Here is a 15,184-nt window from a genome sequence, read left to right on the forward strand (position 1 = left end):
GTGCTTTAATTAATATAGAGGGAAGGAATTAAGAAGAGAGAGGGTAAAGGGTATAATATTTCTCTGGCCTATCCGGAGCCAAGGGGAGTTCAGAGACCTTCCAGCCATGAGGCCTCCTCTGAGATGAGGGGCCTCCTAGGAGGATGGTAGGATGGTATTTTTAGGAAAGGTAAAGGAAAAAAAATGTATCAGTCTAAACTCTGAGAGAGCTCAGGGAAGATGCCTCACCTGAACCACATTACTAAGCTTCTCCCAGTCACCACATCAAGGACTCTTTCCACCAAAAGAGCCTGGAGAGAGGAAGTGACGTGAAATATAGAGACCATTTTTTACATCACTTCCTGTGTCTCACATGTACCAATGGTAGTTTAAGCTTGACTTAAGACAGCCTGAGGGTCTGTCAGTTGTTTCTGATTTGTCATTTGCTAGCACATGTCTGTCATGAGCCATCCTTCTCAACACTTTATCCTTAAGTAGGGGTGTAGACATTCCTATTTGTTAGACTAAGTGGGGTGGAATAAATCTAAAATTCACACTATGAACCTATACTTTGTCCTCTAGTTCTTTTTTTTTAATTTTTTTTTCAAATTACATAGTACAATATTTGATAATTGTTTTATTACTTTTTTCAATCCATGTTCTCTCTCTCCCTCCTTCACCTCCTCCTACTCAAAATGATAGGTAATATAATATAATTTGCACTTGTGTAAAATAGATATTTCCATATTCATCATGTGAAAAAGATGCATATTACTTACACTAGAGAAAAAGCCATGAAGGAATAAAAGGAAGAATAGTGTGTTTCAATATGCTTTAAATCTCTGTCTATTTTTTCTAAGATGATGGGTATCCTTTTTCATCATGGGTCCCTCAGAGTTGTCCTGGAGCCTTCCTTCCCTTGTTGATAATAGTTGCCATTCACAGTTGATCATCAAACATTGCTGTTACTGTGGACACTCTTCTGGATCTGTTCAATTCATTTTGCCTCACCTCATAGAATCCTTTCCAGGCTTTTTTTTTTTTTGGTGATCATCTTTTATTTGTCATTTCTTATGATACAATAATATTCCATTACAAACATATACCAGAACTTGTTGAGCCATCCTCAATTGATGAACTCGGCAGTTTTTTCTTATAATTTCTTGAAATGTCACATTCAGATTTGTTGCTTTATCATATTCCCTTGTGATACTGATTATTTTAAAATTTGTTTTCCATTCCCCATTTTTATAAATAATTTTTTCATATAACTTCTTCATTTATTCTTACAGTATTTTCTAAATGAAGTTACTATGATGTTACTATTATGTCTATGAACGTATGAGTTCTATTTTAGATTTTAAAGGTTTTCTAGTATTTTTCTAATGTCTCCAATTTTTCTGATCCAATTTTTTATTTTTTTGCTTATCTCTTCCTTCAAGTCTCTATTTAGGTTTTCTAACCTCCCTTGGAGTCTTATAACAGTTTCATATTCAGTTCTGGGATATTATAGATGCATTGTCTTCTGGTATATTTCTTCTTTTATCCCATAGTATTTCATTGTATCAAGAATATTTTTCCTGGTTATTTTCAATGCCTTTTCAATGCAAAAATTCTAATTAATAAGGGGCATATAATTATAAATGTGAAGAAATTTTACTAGAAATTATTGGTGAAATCCTTTGGTGACTTTTCTTTCTTACCTATACATAGTTTTAAACATTATTTGAAGCGGTGCTACTGTATCTACTATTCTGAGAGAAGAGTCCACAGTGAGAAACCCCAAATATAGAGGATGAGGAATGATGTACTCTGTCAAGGTTTATAGGGGCTTTTAGAAAGATCTTCTCTATTTTATGCTTGAATAAGCTTTCTTGACCATTCAGCCATTTACAAGGAGCCAGGTGTTAGAACAAATAGTGCAGTCTTGGATGGTTTTTTCCTTTTAATTTACTGTGAGTGACCTTGCATGAATTTCTTTTCTTTCTCCTATTTTGATTTTTCCCCCTTTTTTGTCATATTTCTTATCTTTTTTGAGGGGTTCAGTGGCATGATTTGATGAGAATCTCTAAATTCACCAATTCATTCATTTGTCTAATTATTTGAGCTCTCTTAGGAAAACCCTTTTTAGGAACTCTTGGGGTAAATTCCTCTAAAAATCTATTGCTGGAAAATCAGACTAACAGAAAGAGTCACAGCGTTACATCTACAGAACTCCTTAGAAGTCCAACTCTAATTCCTTCATTTTACAAAAGAGGGGACTGAACCTCAAAGAGATGAAGTAATTTTTCCATGTCACAAAATTGATAAGTAACAGAATTGGTATTCAAATCCAAAGCTCTTGACTCAGAAATCAGTGGTATTTTCTAGTGGACCATACAGCTGAGTCCTATCCATGAAGTACTTCATTCTAGGGCCTTTGTGAACAAATAAACACATATTCTATATTCAGCCTTACCTTTCCAGACATATAAAATTGCTCTAAGGATCTGAAAATCAGTAGTTATTCTACATAAGAACACTTACTTCCTTGCATTTATAAACCATGTGACCTTGGGTAGGTCATTTCAATTCTTTGGGTCTCAGTGTCCTTTTCTGCAAAGTTATAAGTCTAGATGATCTCTAAGGTGCCTTTTATGGTTTCATGAATGAAGATTCAGGCATGCTTTTAGGGTTCTTCAGTTATTCCACTGTTAATCTCCCTACTTCTAATATTGGAGTGCAAAAACTGTAAGGGTTTTCCTTAGCTTTAGGTCTGCTAAGAAATGGTTGGTATGAAATCTCTCATCTAAAACACAGTACACTGTACTGACATAAAAGTTTCAATAGCCTAAGGTGCTGAATTGTATATGAAATAAAGCCAATTATTTTTACTTCAATTTTTTTCTTGTCAATTTCTTATCCCCAAACTTATGCAGATATAGTCCCAGTGGAAAATAGAAATAATGTTGCACCTCAGAATCTCTCTTATCAAGAAAAATCACTTCAGATTTTCACTAAGTCAAAACCCAAAGATGTGGTTTATATCTATGCCACTCCTGAACTATGAATAAGTCAAAATCCCAAATTAGTTCAGTGTCAGTTCTCACTAAACAGTACTGGTGACAACACCTCCTTTCTGCCCTCCAATAAAAATGCCCTTTGTCTAGATAACATTTAAAACAACTACTAGCACCTTTGCCTAGATAAAGATTCTAATAATAGTTGGTTGGTGTGACTCTATTTCTCTCCAGAACAATTGAGAAAACATAAGTATCAAAGAGTCAGAAAATGATAAAAGTAATACAGAAACAAGATTCTTTGGTTTTCTTCTCAATTAGGGGCATAAAATCTGGACTTGAGACACATTAGGCTGTTTGAGGAAAAATCATGAGATATCCTATATATAAAATTTAATGGTAACTATTAAAGATAAATTATAAATCTTAATAATGGATTATTTTCCTTAGTAATGTAGACTAAGTCATATGTTCTTATTGAAGTGAAAACCAAATTACAGAAGTGAAAGACACTTAATGGATTTTGACAAGTAAAAGTTAAAATAACTGAGGACACAAAGGTTTGAGCTTCCAGGCATATTGATTTATTAAGCAATATATACTAATTGCATAACAAATTGAAATCAGGTCTCAGCTTAGTACTGAATCCTGACTATAAGAAGAGAGAGATTTTTATGCATTTAAAAGAAAACAATGAATAAAGTATAAACCACAATACAAAATTAGGTCATTTAATTTCTAATTGGATAGATTTTTCAAATTGGAAGAGAAAAAGTAGGTTTTGAGTTATTTCCTTTCCCAGAATTGGGACATGCTAATTTTTTGCTTTTTATAGAATAATAGATACCTCATAATATCTATTTTCTCATGAAATATTTGCAGAAAAACAAAATGGAACATAATAAAACATGGCAGCACAAGATGGAGTAATTGTTCATGAGATAGTATCTGATTGGTTCTCTTGATTCTCCTACCAAGCCAGTGCCATTTTGTAACTGACTTTTAGTTTATTTCTTCAGGATAATGTTGTCTACATTACCAAGTTAAGGCTATAGTGGACCAATCTCTAATATCTTCAATTCTCCTTTGTAAATGAAGAATTTTATAAGAAACACTTGCAAACTGACACCTCTTGTTTTCTAAAGTAGCCAACTTCATATCAGTAATTTCTCATATTTCTAATCCTCCAGCTCTTCAGTAGTTTTAGTAGAAAATCCTTTACAATATCCACAAGGTCCACAAGTAAATGCACCATATATTATCATTATTACCACCTTTAGCAAAAACTTTTTTTGGCTCAAAGCCTTACAAACAAGGGACAAGCTTCAAGAAATAGCTATAAAGAGTAGTTCAAAGCACTTTTCCATCTTGGTTCATGCTTAGTTAGCCTCATCAAAAAGAGGTGGAAAATGTTAACTTACTTTTTCCAAGGTGTCTCGGTGTGTTAGTGAAACAAGTTAACTCCTGTTATCAAAGAAGAACTTTAGAATGTCAGCAGGGAAAGTCATGGTAATCCCTTACTATGTGGAAAAACTTCTGGGAAAGACTTAGGCTTTGTAGAAAACAATCAATTCCCCTCCTTATAGGTACTCAAATATCTTTTATGCACATGTTTTAGGCTGATTCATGCACTTCACTCTCCCCAGTGACTCAATACACATGGACTTGAAGGAGAAAGTATTTAGAGTGACTACATATACCAAAAGACTGGAGGAACATCAAGGATAAATGTATCCCAAGGTAAAGAGGTATAATTGTCATTGTTCCTGGGACTTGAACAAATATGAAAAATTTGAAGGTTATTTCCACCTTATTTTCTGCTCCAACAAAGTGATAATAACATATAAGACCATCTTTTTTTTCACTATAATCACTAAAACTGGAATCTCAAACCAGTAAATTGAAATTTCCAAGTTATACCTAGTTGAACTCCAAGAATTTCATTACTACCACATCATGCTTAGTGATTCAATATTAGTATGACACATCTTCCTATTCTCTCCCTACAGTGCCTCTATAAAGCTTACAAGAGCAAAAATAAATTCTCAAGAAAAGATTCAAGACTATACCAAAGTCTTTTATCAACAATCATTTTGCTCCAACTGCTTAATACCAAAGCACATTATATTGATATTGTACTATAATCATAGATTTGAATTATTTAATTAAATATTAATCAAAGAAGTTTCTTCCTCTTCTTTCATTCATTCAATCATTCATTCAATAACAATCTGTTAAATTCCTAAACCATTTAAAGTGTTCTGATAGTTATTAAGGGAGAAACAGAGGAAAAGAAATTCTGCCTTTTTGAGGTTTAGTGTCATGTGTCAGAGATATGATCTAAATAATTTGATAGAACGGTATTGTAACAAAACAAATGAATATATTAGGAACTTGAGCTATGTACTACTACTTACACTCAAGGAAAGAAATCTGCCTTTTTAGTTAATTCAGCTAACTTCTCTAAATTCCAATGTTTCATCATAGCTTATGGGTGATCTGGAGTTCTGAAGTAAGGATAGCAGAGGATAAGCTCTAACAGTTTCAGTCATTCTTCTAAGGATTTCAGACAATATCTGCTTAGGGAGTATAGAATGGATAATCACCAGGAGAATGATCATTTGGTGACAATTTTTTTGCACATGGCAACTCATGAAATACAGAAAAATTCAAAATGGCCCTTAATCTTATGTGGTCCCACTTTGCATATGCAGTGGCAATGGTAAAATCATGGAAAGAAGGACAAGAGAGTGTTAAAAATCATATAATATTTAGACTTTATATAAACATTAACTTAATTGTTAGACTACAATTTCACATAGGACAACCAAATGGAGATTTTGAGGCACCAAATCATTTTATATTGGATTACTGTTTAAAAAAAGAAGCCAGAGGACAAAAGGAAATTTCAGGTAAATGAAATAATGACTCCTAATTTCTGCCTGAAGAGACAAAGGAGTTGCAAGGGTTGGTTCTCTCATATTTTCAAAGGCAATAGGAAGCATCATTTAATGGGATATCAAATAAATTCATTTTGTAGTATTCATGATGATTATTTAAAAAGAGCTACCATAAATGAAAAACAATCTGTACTTTAATATTTGGTGACATCAGTACAAAGTTAGGTATGGGACAGGATGGCAAAAAAGAAATCGGAAAAAATGGTACAGGATGGTTCTTATAAATTATACAAAAGATTCACACCAAAAATATTAGGGATACTCTCTTGAAAAAGTGCATCAGGGAATTACACAATTTCATTTGGAAAGGAACTCTGAGGCCTTCAAGGAAAAAGGTTCTATACCAAAACTAAACCAAATTATGTATAAAAAAATCAAAACTAATACTATTTTAAATGTAAGAGAGAAATTAGTTATCAGTATTAATCAATTAATGATAAAGAACACCCAAGCATTTACTAAGCAACTATTATATTGCAAACACTGAACTGGGTTTTAAGTGTGTATACAAAAAGAAAAAATGAAAGAATATCTGCTCTCAAAAAACCTTATTATCATGGAATACAGCACATGCACATACATACATATGTATTTTCATATATATATATATATATCTACATAGTCACATATACATGTATAACCAATACAAAATAAATTCAAGATAGATAAAGAAGGGAATCAATGTCAGGGAGATCAATAAAACTTTGTATAGAAGGTAGTGCTTGAGTTTTGTCTTGATGGCTATGAGGGATTCTGAGATGAATCAGGTGAGAAGAATGTGCATTGATGACATGGATGGTTAGTATAAAGGCAGATAACTGTGCCATAAAGTGTCCTGAGTGAGAAAAGAACAGAAGGACAGTATAGAAAAGGGAAAAGAGTACATTGAAGCTATAAAAATGGGTTAGGGTCAGTTTGTGGCAATTTTTAGAAGCCAAACAGCATTTACATTTTATCGAAGAGGCAATAGAAAGGCAATGGAATTTACTAAAAAGAAAAGTAAATTTATGCTTTAAGGAAGTCACTTTGGCAGCTGTGTAGAGGAAGGATCAATTAGAGAGGGGAAATCTTGACTTAAGAACAATTAAGAGTTTAATTGTAATAATGTAGGCTAAGATGATGAGAGCCTGTAATAATGTGGTGACTGTGAATAGAGAAAAGAAATCAGACATAAAAGATTCTGTAGAGGAAGAGATAGCAAGATTTGACAACTGATTAAGTATGTGGGGTGAGGGCTAATATGGAAGGAATGTAATGAATTGTTGAACTTTAGTGTCTGGAAGAATTGTGTTTCCTTTGATGGAAAAAGGAGAGTTTTGGTAGAGGGGCTGATTTGGAGGGGAAGGTAATTATTTTTTTTTTGGGGGGGGGGTGTTGATTTGGAGATGTCTCTGGGATGTACAACTTTAAATGTCCAATAGGTAACTGCTTTTGTTGGCCTGGAACTAGGAAGCTGATGTAATCATCAAGAGAGGTTATAAAGAGAGAAGAGGGACAAAGACAGTGTGATATGGATGGGCATGATATGGGTGATGAGCCATCCAAGGATCTTGAGTTGCTGTCAAATGACTAGGAGGAAAACTAGAAGATAACTATGTCCCCAAAATTTGGAGGACAGTAATTCCTGCAGATGGAAATATTATAAAACCATGCCAAATTCAGTAAAGAGGTAAAAAATGATGAATACTCAGAAAAGGTCTTCAGATTTGGTTATTGATAGACCTGGAAAACTTTAAAGAGAGCAGTTTCAATTTTGGTATCAGTTATCTATGTATAATAAGTGCTTTTTACATTCATATGTCTATTATCATCAGTATATTAAAATGAATTTTAATATTAATATAAAATTATGAGAAAATACACAGTATGCAATTGGGCAACTCAAAATATGATATCATTCTCTTATAGACCTCATTAATCAACAAATAATTATCAAGCACTTACTAGGTGCCAGGCAGACATTTCACCAGGCATTGGAAATACAAAGACAAAGGTGAAGTAGAATCTGAGAACATTTCTCTGAATCTTGCTACCTACGATCTATATACCCTTGAACTTTTCCCCTCTCTGGGCCTTAGCTTCATCCTCTATAAAATAAAGGGGGAGAACTGATGATTTTTAGTATCCCTTCAAAGCTATGAATCCTATGGATTTTCCTGCATATAATCAGATAAAAGGATCAAAGAAACTAGAGAAAGCACCATTACCCAAGATGTTAGGAACAGATAAGAGTTAGTTGCTGTGTAGTTATGCTAGGAATGAAAATGAAATGAATGTAAAAAAGAGCCACACAAGAAAATAACAGTTTAGGAGCAAGATTTTTGCTAAGATTTAATTCAAGGCATTAGAACCTTCTTTAATTAGGGTAACTTCTAATTAATTCTCCTTTAAAATAAGAACAGTTAATAAAACCAAGAGAGAAAAAGCAAATATGGTCAGATTAATATTAAATTTTCTATCACCTGAATTTTTAAATGGCCTCTATGTAAGCTTCACTGACAAGTTGTTAAAGAAATTTCTTAATCTCTATTCACAGATCAGTCAGTGGCCTGTGTCAGCCCTAAAGGAGAAGGGGGGAAAAGAGAGCAGGATTAAAGTGTCACTCTCTCATGCTATGAGAGCCATGGGACTTGCAAATCCCAGAAATAAGAAAAAAAGAGTTCAAGGTCACTTAGTATTAAGCATGCAAACTAATGACCTTATACATTGTTCAATTGGTCAGGTGATTGGGCCTAAAGCCAGGGAGCTCCAGCCAGCCAAGCATCTCAATTAGGTACAATCTGCAAGCCAAGTTCTGCTGACAGGAACCTAGGAAAAGACTTTTTCTGGTTACTGATCAAATCCTCTTTAGATTTTTGCCAGGGTGTCCTGAAGAACACCGCTGTATAACTTACATTTACAAGCAGAAATAAAAATTTTCTGGGAGGTCTCATAATAAGTAAGTATAACTACACTATTTAAGTCCTATAAGTTCTTGGTCAGAGAGGTCTTCATTTAAACACATATTGCTAAACAAAATTGTTGCTGAAAATAACGATGGAAACAAGAAATAGACTTTGTAGTTATAGTCAGTTATTTCCAAGACAAAAAAAGTGTCCCAAAATGCCCCATATCATCAAATGAATATCTAGTCTTTATATTTGGGGGAACCCAAAGGTCAGATTGGCCTGAGGAAAAACCAAACTTTGTGTACTTTGATGGAAACAAAAGAGAAGTGACACTTTCCTGATACTCCTAGAAATATTAATAAGTTAAAAGATTTTAACTTTAAAATTTAAGTACTTTAAGATCTACAATTCAATTTATATTTTTCTTATTTGATCCACATAGCAACTCTAAGTATGTGCTATTATTATTACTATTTTATAGATGAGGAAACCAAGACCTGGAAAGATTAAATGACTTGTGAAGGGTCACATAGCTGGTAAGTGTCTGAGGAGGGATTCAAACTGAAGTCTTCATCATTTTCATTAATGCAGTACACATCATGGGAATGTGCTTATTCTGCACATTAGAGTTGGTATAATCCAAAGCTATGTAATGCTCCTTTATCTAAAGGGGCATAAAATCCCCTATGTAGTCATAGAAGTTCAGAGAACAATGAGTTCTGAAAATATATAGAGCCCAATATTTGCCACCATGCTCTCTTACTGGTGGATGCCCTTCAGTTAGAATACTAAAACAACATAGATTTTGTTCTTCTACTTCAAACCTTTTCCAGTTCCTAGTTTTCAAAAATAAAGATTCATTTGCATTTACTATTTGTTGTCCTTATTCTACTCATGTCTCTAATCTGTGTCCCTTACTAATTATACCTAGTTTAAGGATGAAAAACCAGAGAATGTTCCAGGTCTGGCAATTACAGAAGAGAGATGGGAAGAGAATACTGTGTCAATGTGGAATCTAGAAGCTCCCCCAATTTGTAGCTTAGAAAGATCTAATAACCCCAGTTTACTTAGCTTAAAGGTAAAAGCCCCAGGTTTGACTTTGTCACATGAGAGTTTATCCCTGAGGTAAAGTCCAACTTCACTAGTCTCAGACTAACAATAGACCTTAAAGGAGTTTTGAGTGGGGATGGCTAATAGCACAGTAGGTAGCCTGTCAGTCTCATACTGGAAGGTCCAGAGTTAGATCCTCAAAAAGGGGATGTAGTACAACAGGAGAAGCTACTAAGGCAAAAAGAGACATTCAGTCCTTGGTGGGTTTAGCCATCCCCACTCAAAACTCCTTTAAGGTCTATTGTTAGCCTGAGACTAGTGAAGTTAGATTTTCCCTCAGGGAGAAACTCTCATGTGACAAGGTCAAACCTGGGGCTTTAACCTTTAAGCTAAGTGAACTGGGGGTCATTAAATCTTTCTAGGATACAAGTTTGGGGGTTCTAGATTCCATGTCAACAACTTCAAACTCACAGTGAAGAATAAACTCATAGCCCTTACAATGAGTTATTCAATGGCCTGCTGAACTCTCTCTTGGAAACTGTGCTCTGAAGAAAGTTCCAAATTGCTCTTCTAGAAAAAGTACATAGAACACATGCAAACCACATTCATGAACAATGCTATTTTTTCTATAGCTGCATTGTCAAGAAATAGGCTAGATCCAGTAGAAATAAAGCAGTAGAAGGACCAAGAAAAAAAGCTTCCAACCATAAAATTCTGTCTTTGGAAGTAATTCTGTCTGGGAATCAGATAAGAGATTATGGAGATATATCTATTTACATTTCTATTTCTAACTATCTTTATCTATCTATCTATCTATCTATCTATCTATCTATCTATCTATCTATCTGTCTGTCTGTCTGCCTGTCTGCCTGTCTATCTGCCTATCTACCTATCTGTCTATCTATGTGCTAACTATCTCCCTATGTATCTATATATCTATGTATCTATCTATCTATCTGTCTGTCTGTCTATCTATGTGCTATCTATCATACCTCATTATATAATAATATTTGAATGGCAGATACAATGGTCTGCTTTAGTCATCTCTTTCACACTTTTGAGTCCCTTAGATTTTGTTGACAAGAACAGATCATTTTTTTCCAACTTCCTTCTCTGGTTTTGTTTTCTTATGCTCTCACTCAGAATGTTCTCCAAGGCTTTGCCCTTGATCCTCTATTTTTCTTTCTCAATGTCCTCTACACTATAGTATTAATTCATTTATATGACTTTCAGCATCATCTCTACAGGAATGCCTCCTAAACATTTATCTCTTTGCTCTCCTCAACCCTGATTCAGAGATTCCTTCACTTTAACTTCCTACAATATTTCTGTGGTTTTGGTCAAATCACCCTCCTTGTTTCTAGCCTGCAATTACCTTGTCTGTAAAGTAACAGTGTTGAACAAGATGATTAAAGTTTCTTCAAATGTTACCTCCATGAAATAATGAAATAAATGAAGATACTGATACCTGTTGACCACCTCACAGGTTTTTGTGAAGGGATGAACAAACAAACAAATAAACAGATAAACAAACAAAATTAGGAACTTGTTATATGCAAAGCACTGTGTTAAGTGCAGGGATATGAATAGAAAAGACAGTCCTTGGTCTTAAAAGACACAATAACTAACAATTGGAAGACTACACATATGGATGCTTTTTAGCAGCAAATCAAATGGAAAAGTACCATGGTCCTTAGGGTGAAGTAGCAAAACAGATGTTAATGCTTCTTATTTAATGTCAGATCTACTGATAAAGTCATTGGTTTCTGATGTTGAATCATCTAGTGTTGAATCATTTGACAGGGTCCAGGGCCATGGTAGCAACAATGCTCTTCTTTGCATTCCAAATTGCTGTGACTGTAGCACCTGTAGGAGCTGTTGCCAGGCTGCCTCCCCATATGAGTGGCTTCCAAAGATGATGGCTACAGGCACTGGATTGAAAGTGCTGCTAATTCTAAGGCTCTTGGGTTTAGCTGATGCCCAGAGCTCTCTCTATTAATCAAGATTTGAAGGGAGATGGTGATCAAAGTGGTGGTGATGCTTTGAATTACCTGGAACGTGTTGCCTCCTGTCTCTCTTTCAGAATCCCTGGATGCCTTAGCTAAACTGGCTTGTCTGCCAGGTATTTGACAGTTTTTTGGCAGATGGTGAATATGACTGGTTCGTTTTCCACTGGAGCTGCTTCCCTGGATGATGGCTACGAAACCTGTGTTAGGACTGTGAGAGTTAAATGAAATTCTCATGTAAAACTCTTTTCAAATCATAATGTTCTATATGAAGGTAGCTACATGGTACAGTGGATACAGCACTGGGTCTGGAGCCAGAAAGACCTGAGTTCAAATTTGGTCTCACTTACAAACTGTGTGACTTGGACAAGTAACAGCCCTCAGATTCCTCATCAGTGAAAATGACCTGGAGGAGAAAATGGCCAACCACTTCAGTATTTTTGTCAAGAAAAACCCAAGTGGGGTCATAAAGAGTTGGATTCAACTGAAACTACCCAACAACAATTATGTACAAATAATACTCCTCATTTTATTCTACCTGACCAAATAAATCCGTCCCAATTTTCTTTTTCCATACCAATTCTTCCAGTCATACTTCAGTATAGTCCTCCTTCCACAACTACTTAACTGTGACATTAGACAAGGAACTTTTGCTCTTTGGGTTTCAGGGTCCTTGATTTAAAAATGAGAATAGACATACTAGAACAAAAATATTTAGAGCAATTCCTTTTATTAGATCAAAGAAGTAGAAATTGAATGGATGTCTATTAGTTGGGGAATGACTAAACAACTTGTGGTATATAATTATAACCAAATCCTATTGAGCCATAAGATATGTCAAGGTGATCACAAAAAAACCTGGGAAAATTTATATAAAGTGATACAATGTGAAATGAGCAGAAGCAGCAGAACATTGTATCCATTGACATCAATAAAGTGAGATGATCAACTGTGAATGACTTAGCTATTAACAGAAATGAAAGAATGTAGGACAACTCCAAGGGACTCATAACAAAAAAGGGTTAGCCATTACTATAGAAAGAATGGACAATGATGCAGATTTGAGCATAGCATCCTTTGCTTTATTTTCCCTGTGAATTTTCTCTACTGTAAACAAAGTGTATCTCTTCACAACATGATGAATGTGGAAAAATATAAAATAACACATGTAGAATCAATATCATATTACTTACTTTCTTAGAGAAGGGGGTGTGTTGAGAGGGAGGCAACATGGATTACAGAATGTCAGAAAATGACTATTGAAAATTGTACCAATGTAATCTGGAAAAAAAATAAAAAGTTAAGTGTAAGAAAAATAAAAGAAACATTTTAAAATAGAAATAATATCCCCTGTCCAATTTAACCAGATTGTTAAATAAAGATCTAAGAAGATTGTAAAATCATTCAGTCAACAAATATTTAAGTACTTACTATGTCTGTAAATCATAGCTTTAATAATAATAATAACAAAAATGATAGCTAAAATTTATATAGTACTTACATAACGAGCAGTGCCAGGCATTGTGCTAAGCCCTATATTACAGATGAGGAAACTGAGATAAACATGTAAAATGATTCACCCACTGTCTAACAGCTAGGACATGTCTAAGGCCAGATTTAAACTCAGATTTTTCTTACTCCAGACCTGGCACTTTGTCCACTGCACCACCGGGCTGCCTCAGTATAGATACTAGGACACATAATTTGAGCTGGAGGGTATGTTAAAGGCCATTAAACTCAGGAACAGATAAGTTAAGTGATGTTACTGAGGTTGTACAAAGAGGAAATAACAGAGAAGAGATTTGAAGTCAGGATTCCTGACTCCAGATCCAGCTCTTTCCATATAAAATGTAAGGTATTTTGCATCTGCTATCAAGTCTAGAATGATGGAGGGCATAAAATGGTCATTCAATGTGTACTTTTTGACTGGTCGACTGATTTAAATGATAGAAAATTATATTTTAGAATTAGCTTCCCATTAGAACTAAAAAAAACAAAAACAAAAACAAAATAAAATGTAATTCCATAGGACCACATGAGAAGGGCCCGTGAGAAGGCATTGCTTAAAGAACAAAGTTTGCCCTCATGTCAAAACAGGTCATGATGAGCAATACCTTACAATTATCTCTAACGAACTTATTTAGTAAGGGGCTGTTTTGTGGCTCTAGTTGGTACATGTTGAACAATTTTTGACATGCCTTTTATTAGTGGATAATTTTGAAATCATAAAGCTAAAGAAATCTTGATGCTGCTAATCCAGGGAAAACAAAGTTGAAATGAAGTAAAATTTTACTGATTGCATTCAGCTGAATTTCAACAATTGCATTTCTGTCTTGGGGCATGTGAGGGGTTCAAGAGTATTATTTAAAAACAATTGTGTTCACCCCAGGTAAGTCAGAGTTAAAGGATAACACTGTTTTAGGAAGCAGTTTCCCCATGCCAAAGTTTTTAATCATCTACCTAATCTCACATCGAAAACATCTCAATAATTACCCACAATTCTATAGAAGAAAAGAACAGAAAGCAAATAGGACAATTACATGTGTCAAAGAGGAAAAAAAAACACACAACCCTTTCTGCTGCATTCTTGCTAAAAGGGCAAGATGAAAAGAACTATTCCATTTGAGAATCAGAATAAAAAGCTGCCTTGTGGGATTTTGGTACCCTGGGGGAGACTCTAGTCTGGGTTGAGTAGGGCTTTTTTTTTTCTGTTTCAGCTGGAAGTACTGCAAAGAAGAGATGCCTAAGATCTGAAAAGCTCAGCAGTCCTTTTTTTTTTTTTATGGATTTCAGGCTGTGATGCTAGTGATCCATAAAGAAAGCAGTATTCAACTCTCTTTGGCTAAAACAATCACATGGCCAGATTCCATATACTTAATCAAATGAAGAAGGAGTAAAGAACATTTCTCACTTAGCTGGGCTTGAGTGTTTGAATTTTCTGGTTAAAAGATGGGTGGAATTCTTGAAGTTTTAAGTCATAGTTAAAGCTGCACATTTGAATGAATGAATGAATGAATGAATGAATGAATGAATGTGGAGCCCAACAGATATCACTATAGAAGAAAGTTTGGATAAAGGTCACTCTTTATTCCCTTCAGTTCAGATAACTGAATCCCTAATCTTAACTATCACCACCCATTGAGAACCACTTTGGAATGTAGCCTTCTTTTTGAGGACTATACTACCTATCTACATATCTCACTTTGAGGTCAAGGGATTTATTTGTCAGAAATTAGATTTAGTCCTACACTTTATGATATATCACAATCACAATAATCTCTAGATTACTGTGCCACCTGAAT

This window comes from Monodelphis domestica, chromosome 2, assembly GCF_027887165.1.
Source record: "Monodelphis domestica isolate mMonDom1 chromosome 2, mMonDom1.pri, whole genome shotgun sequence".
Classification (NCBI taxonomy): Eukaryota; Metazoa; Chordata; class Mammalia; order Didelphimorphia; family Didelphidae; genus Monodelphis; species Monodelphis domestica.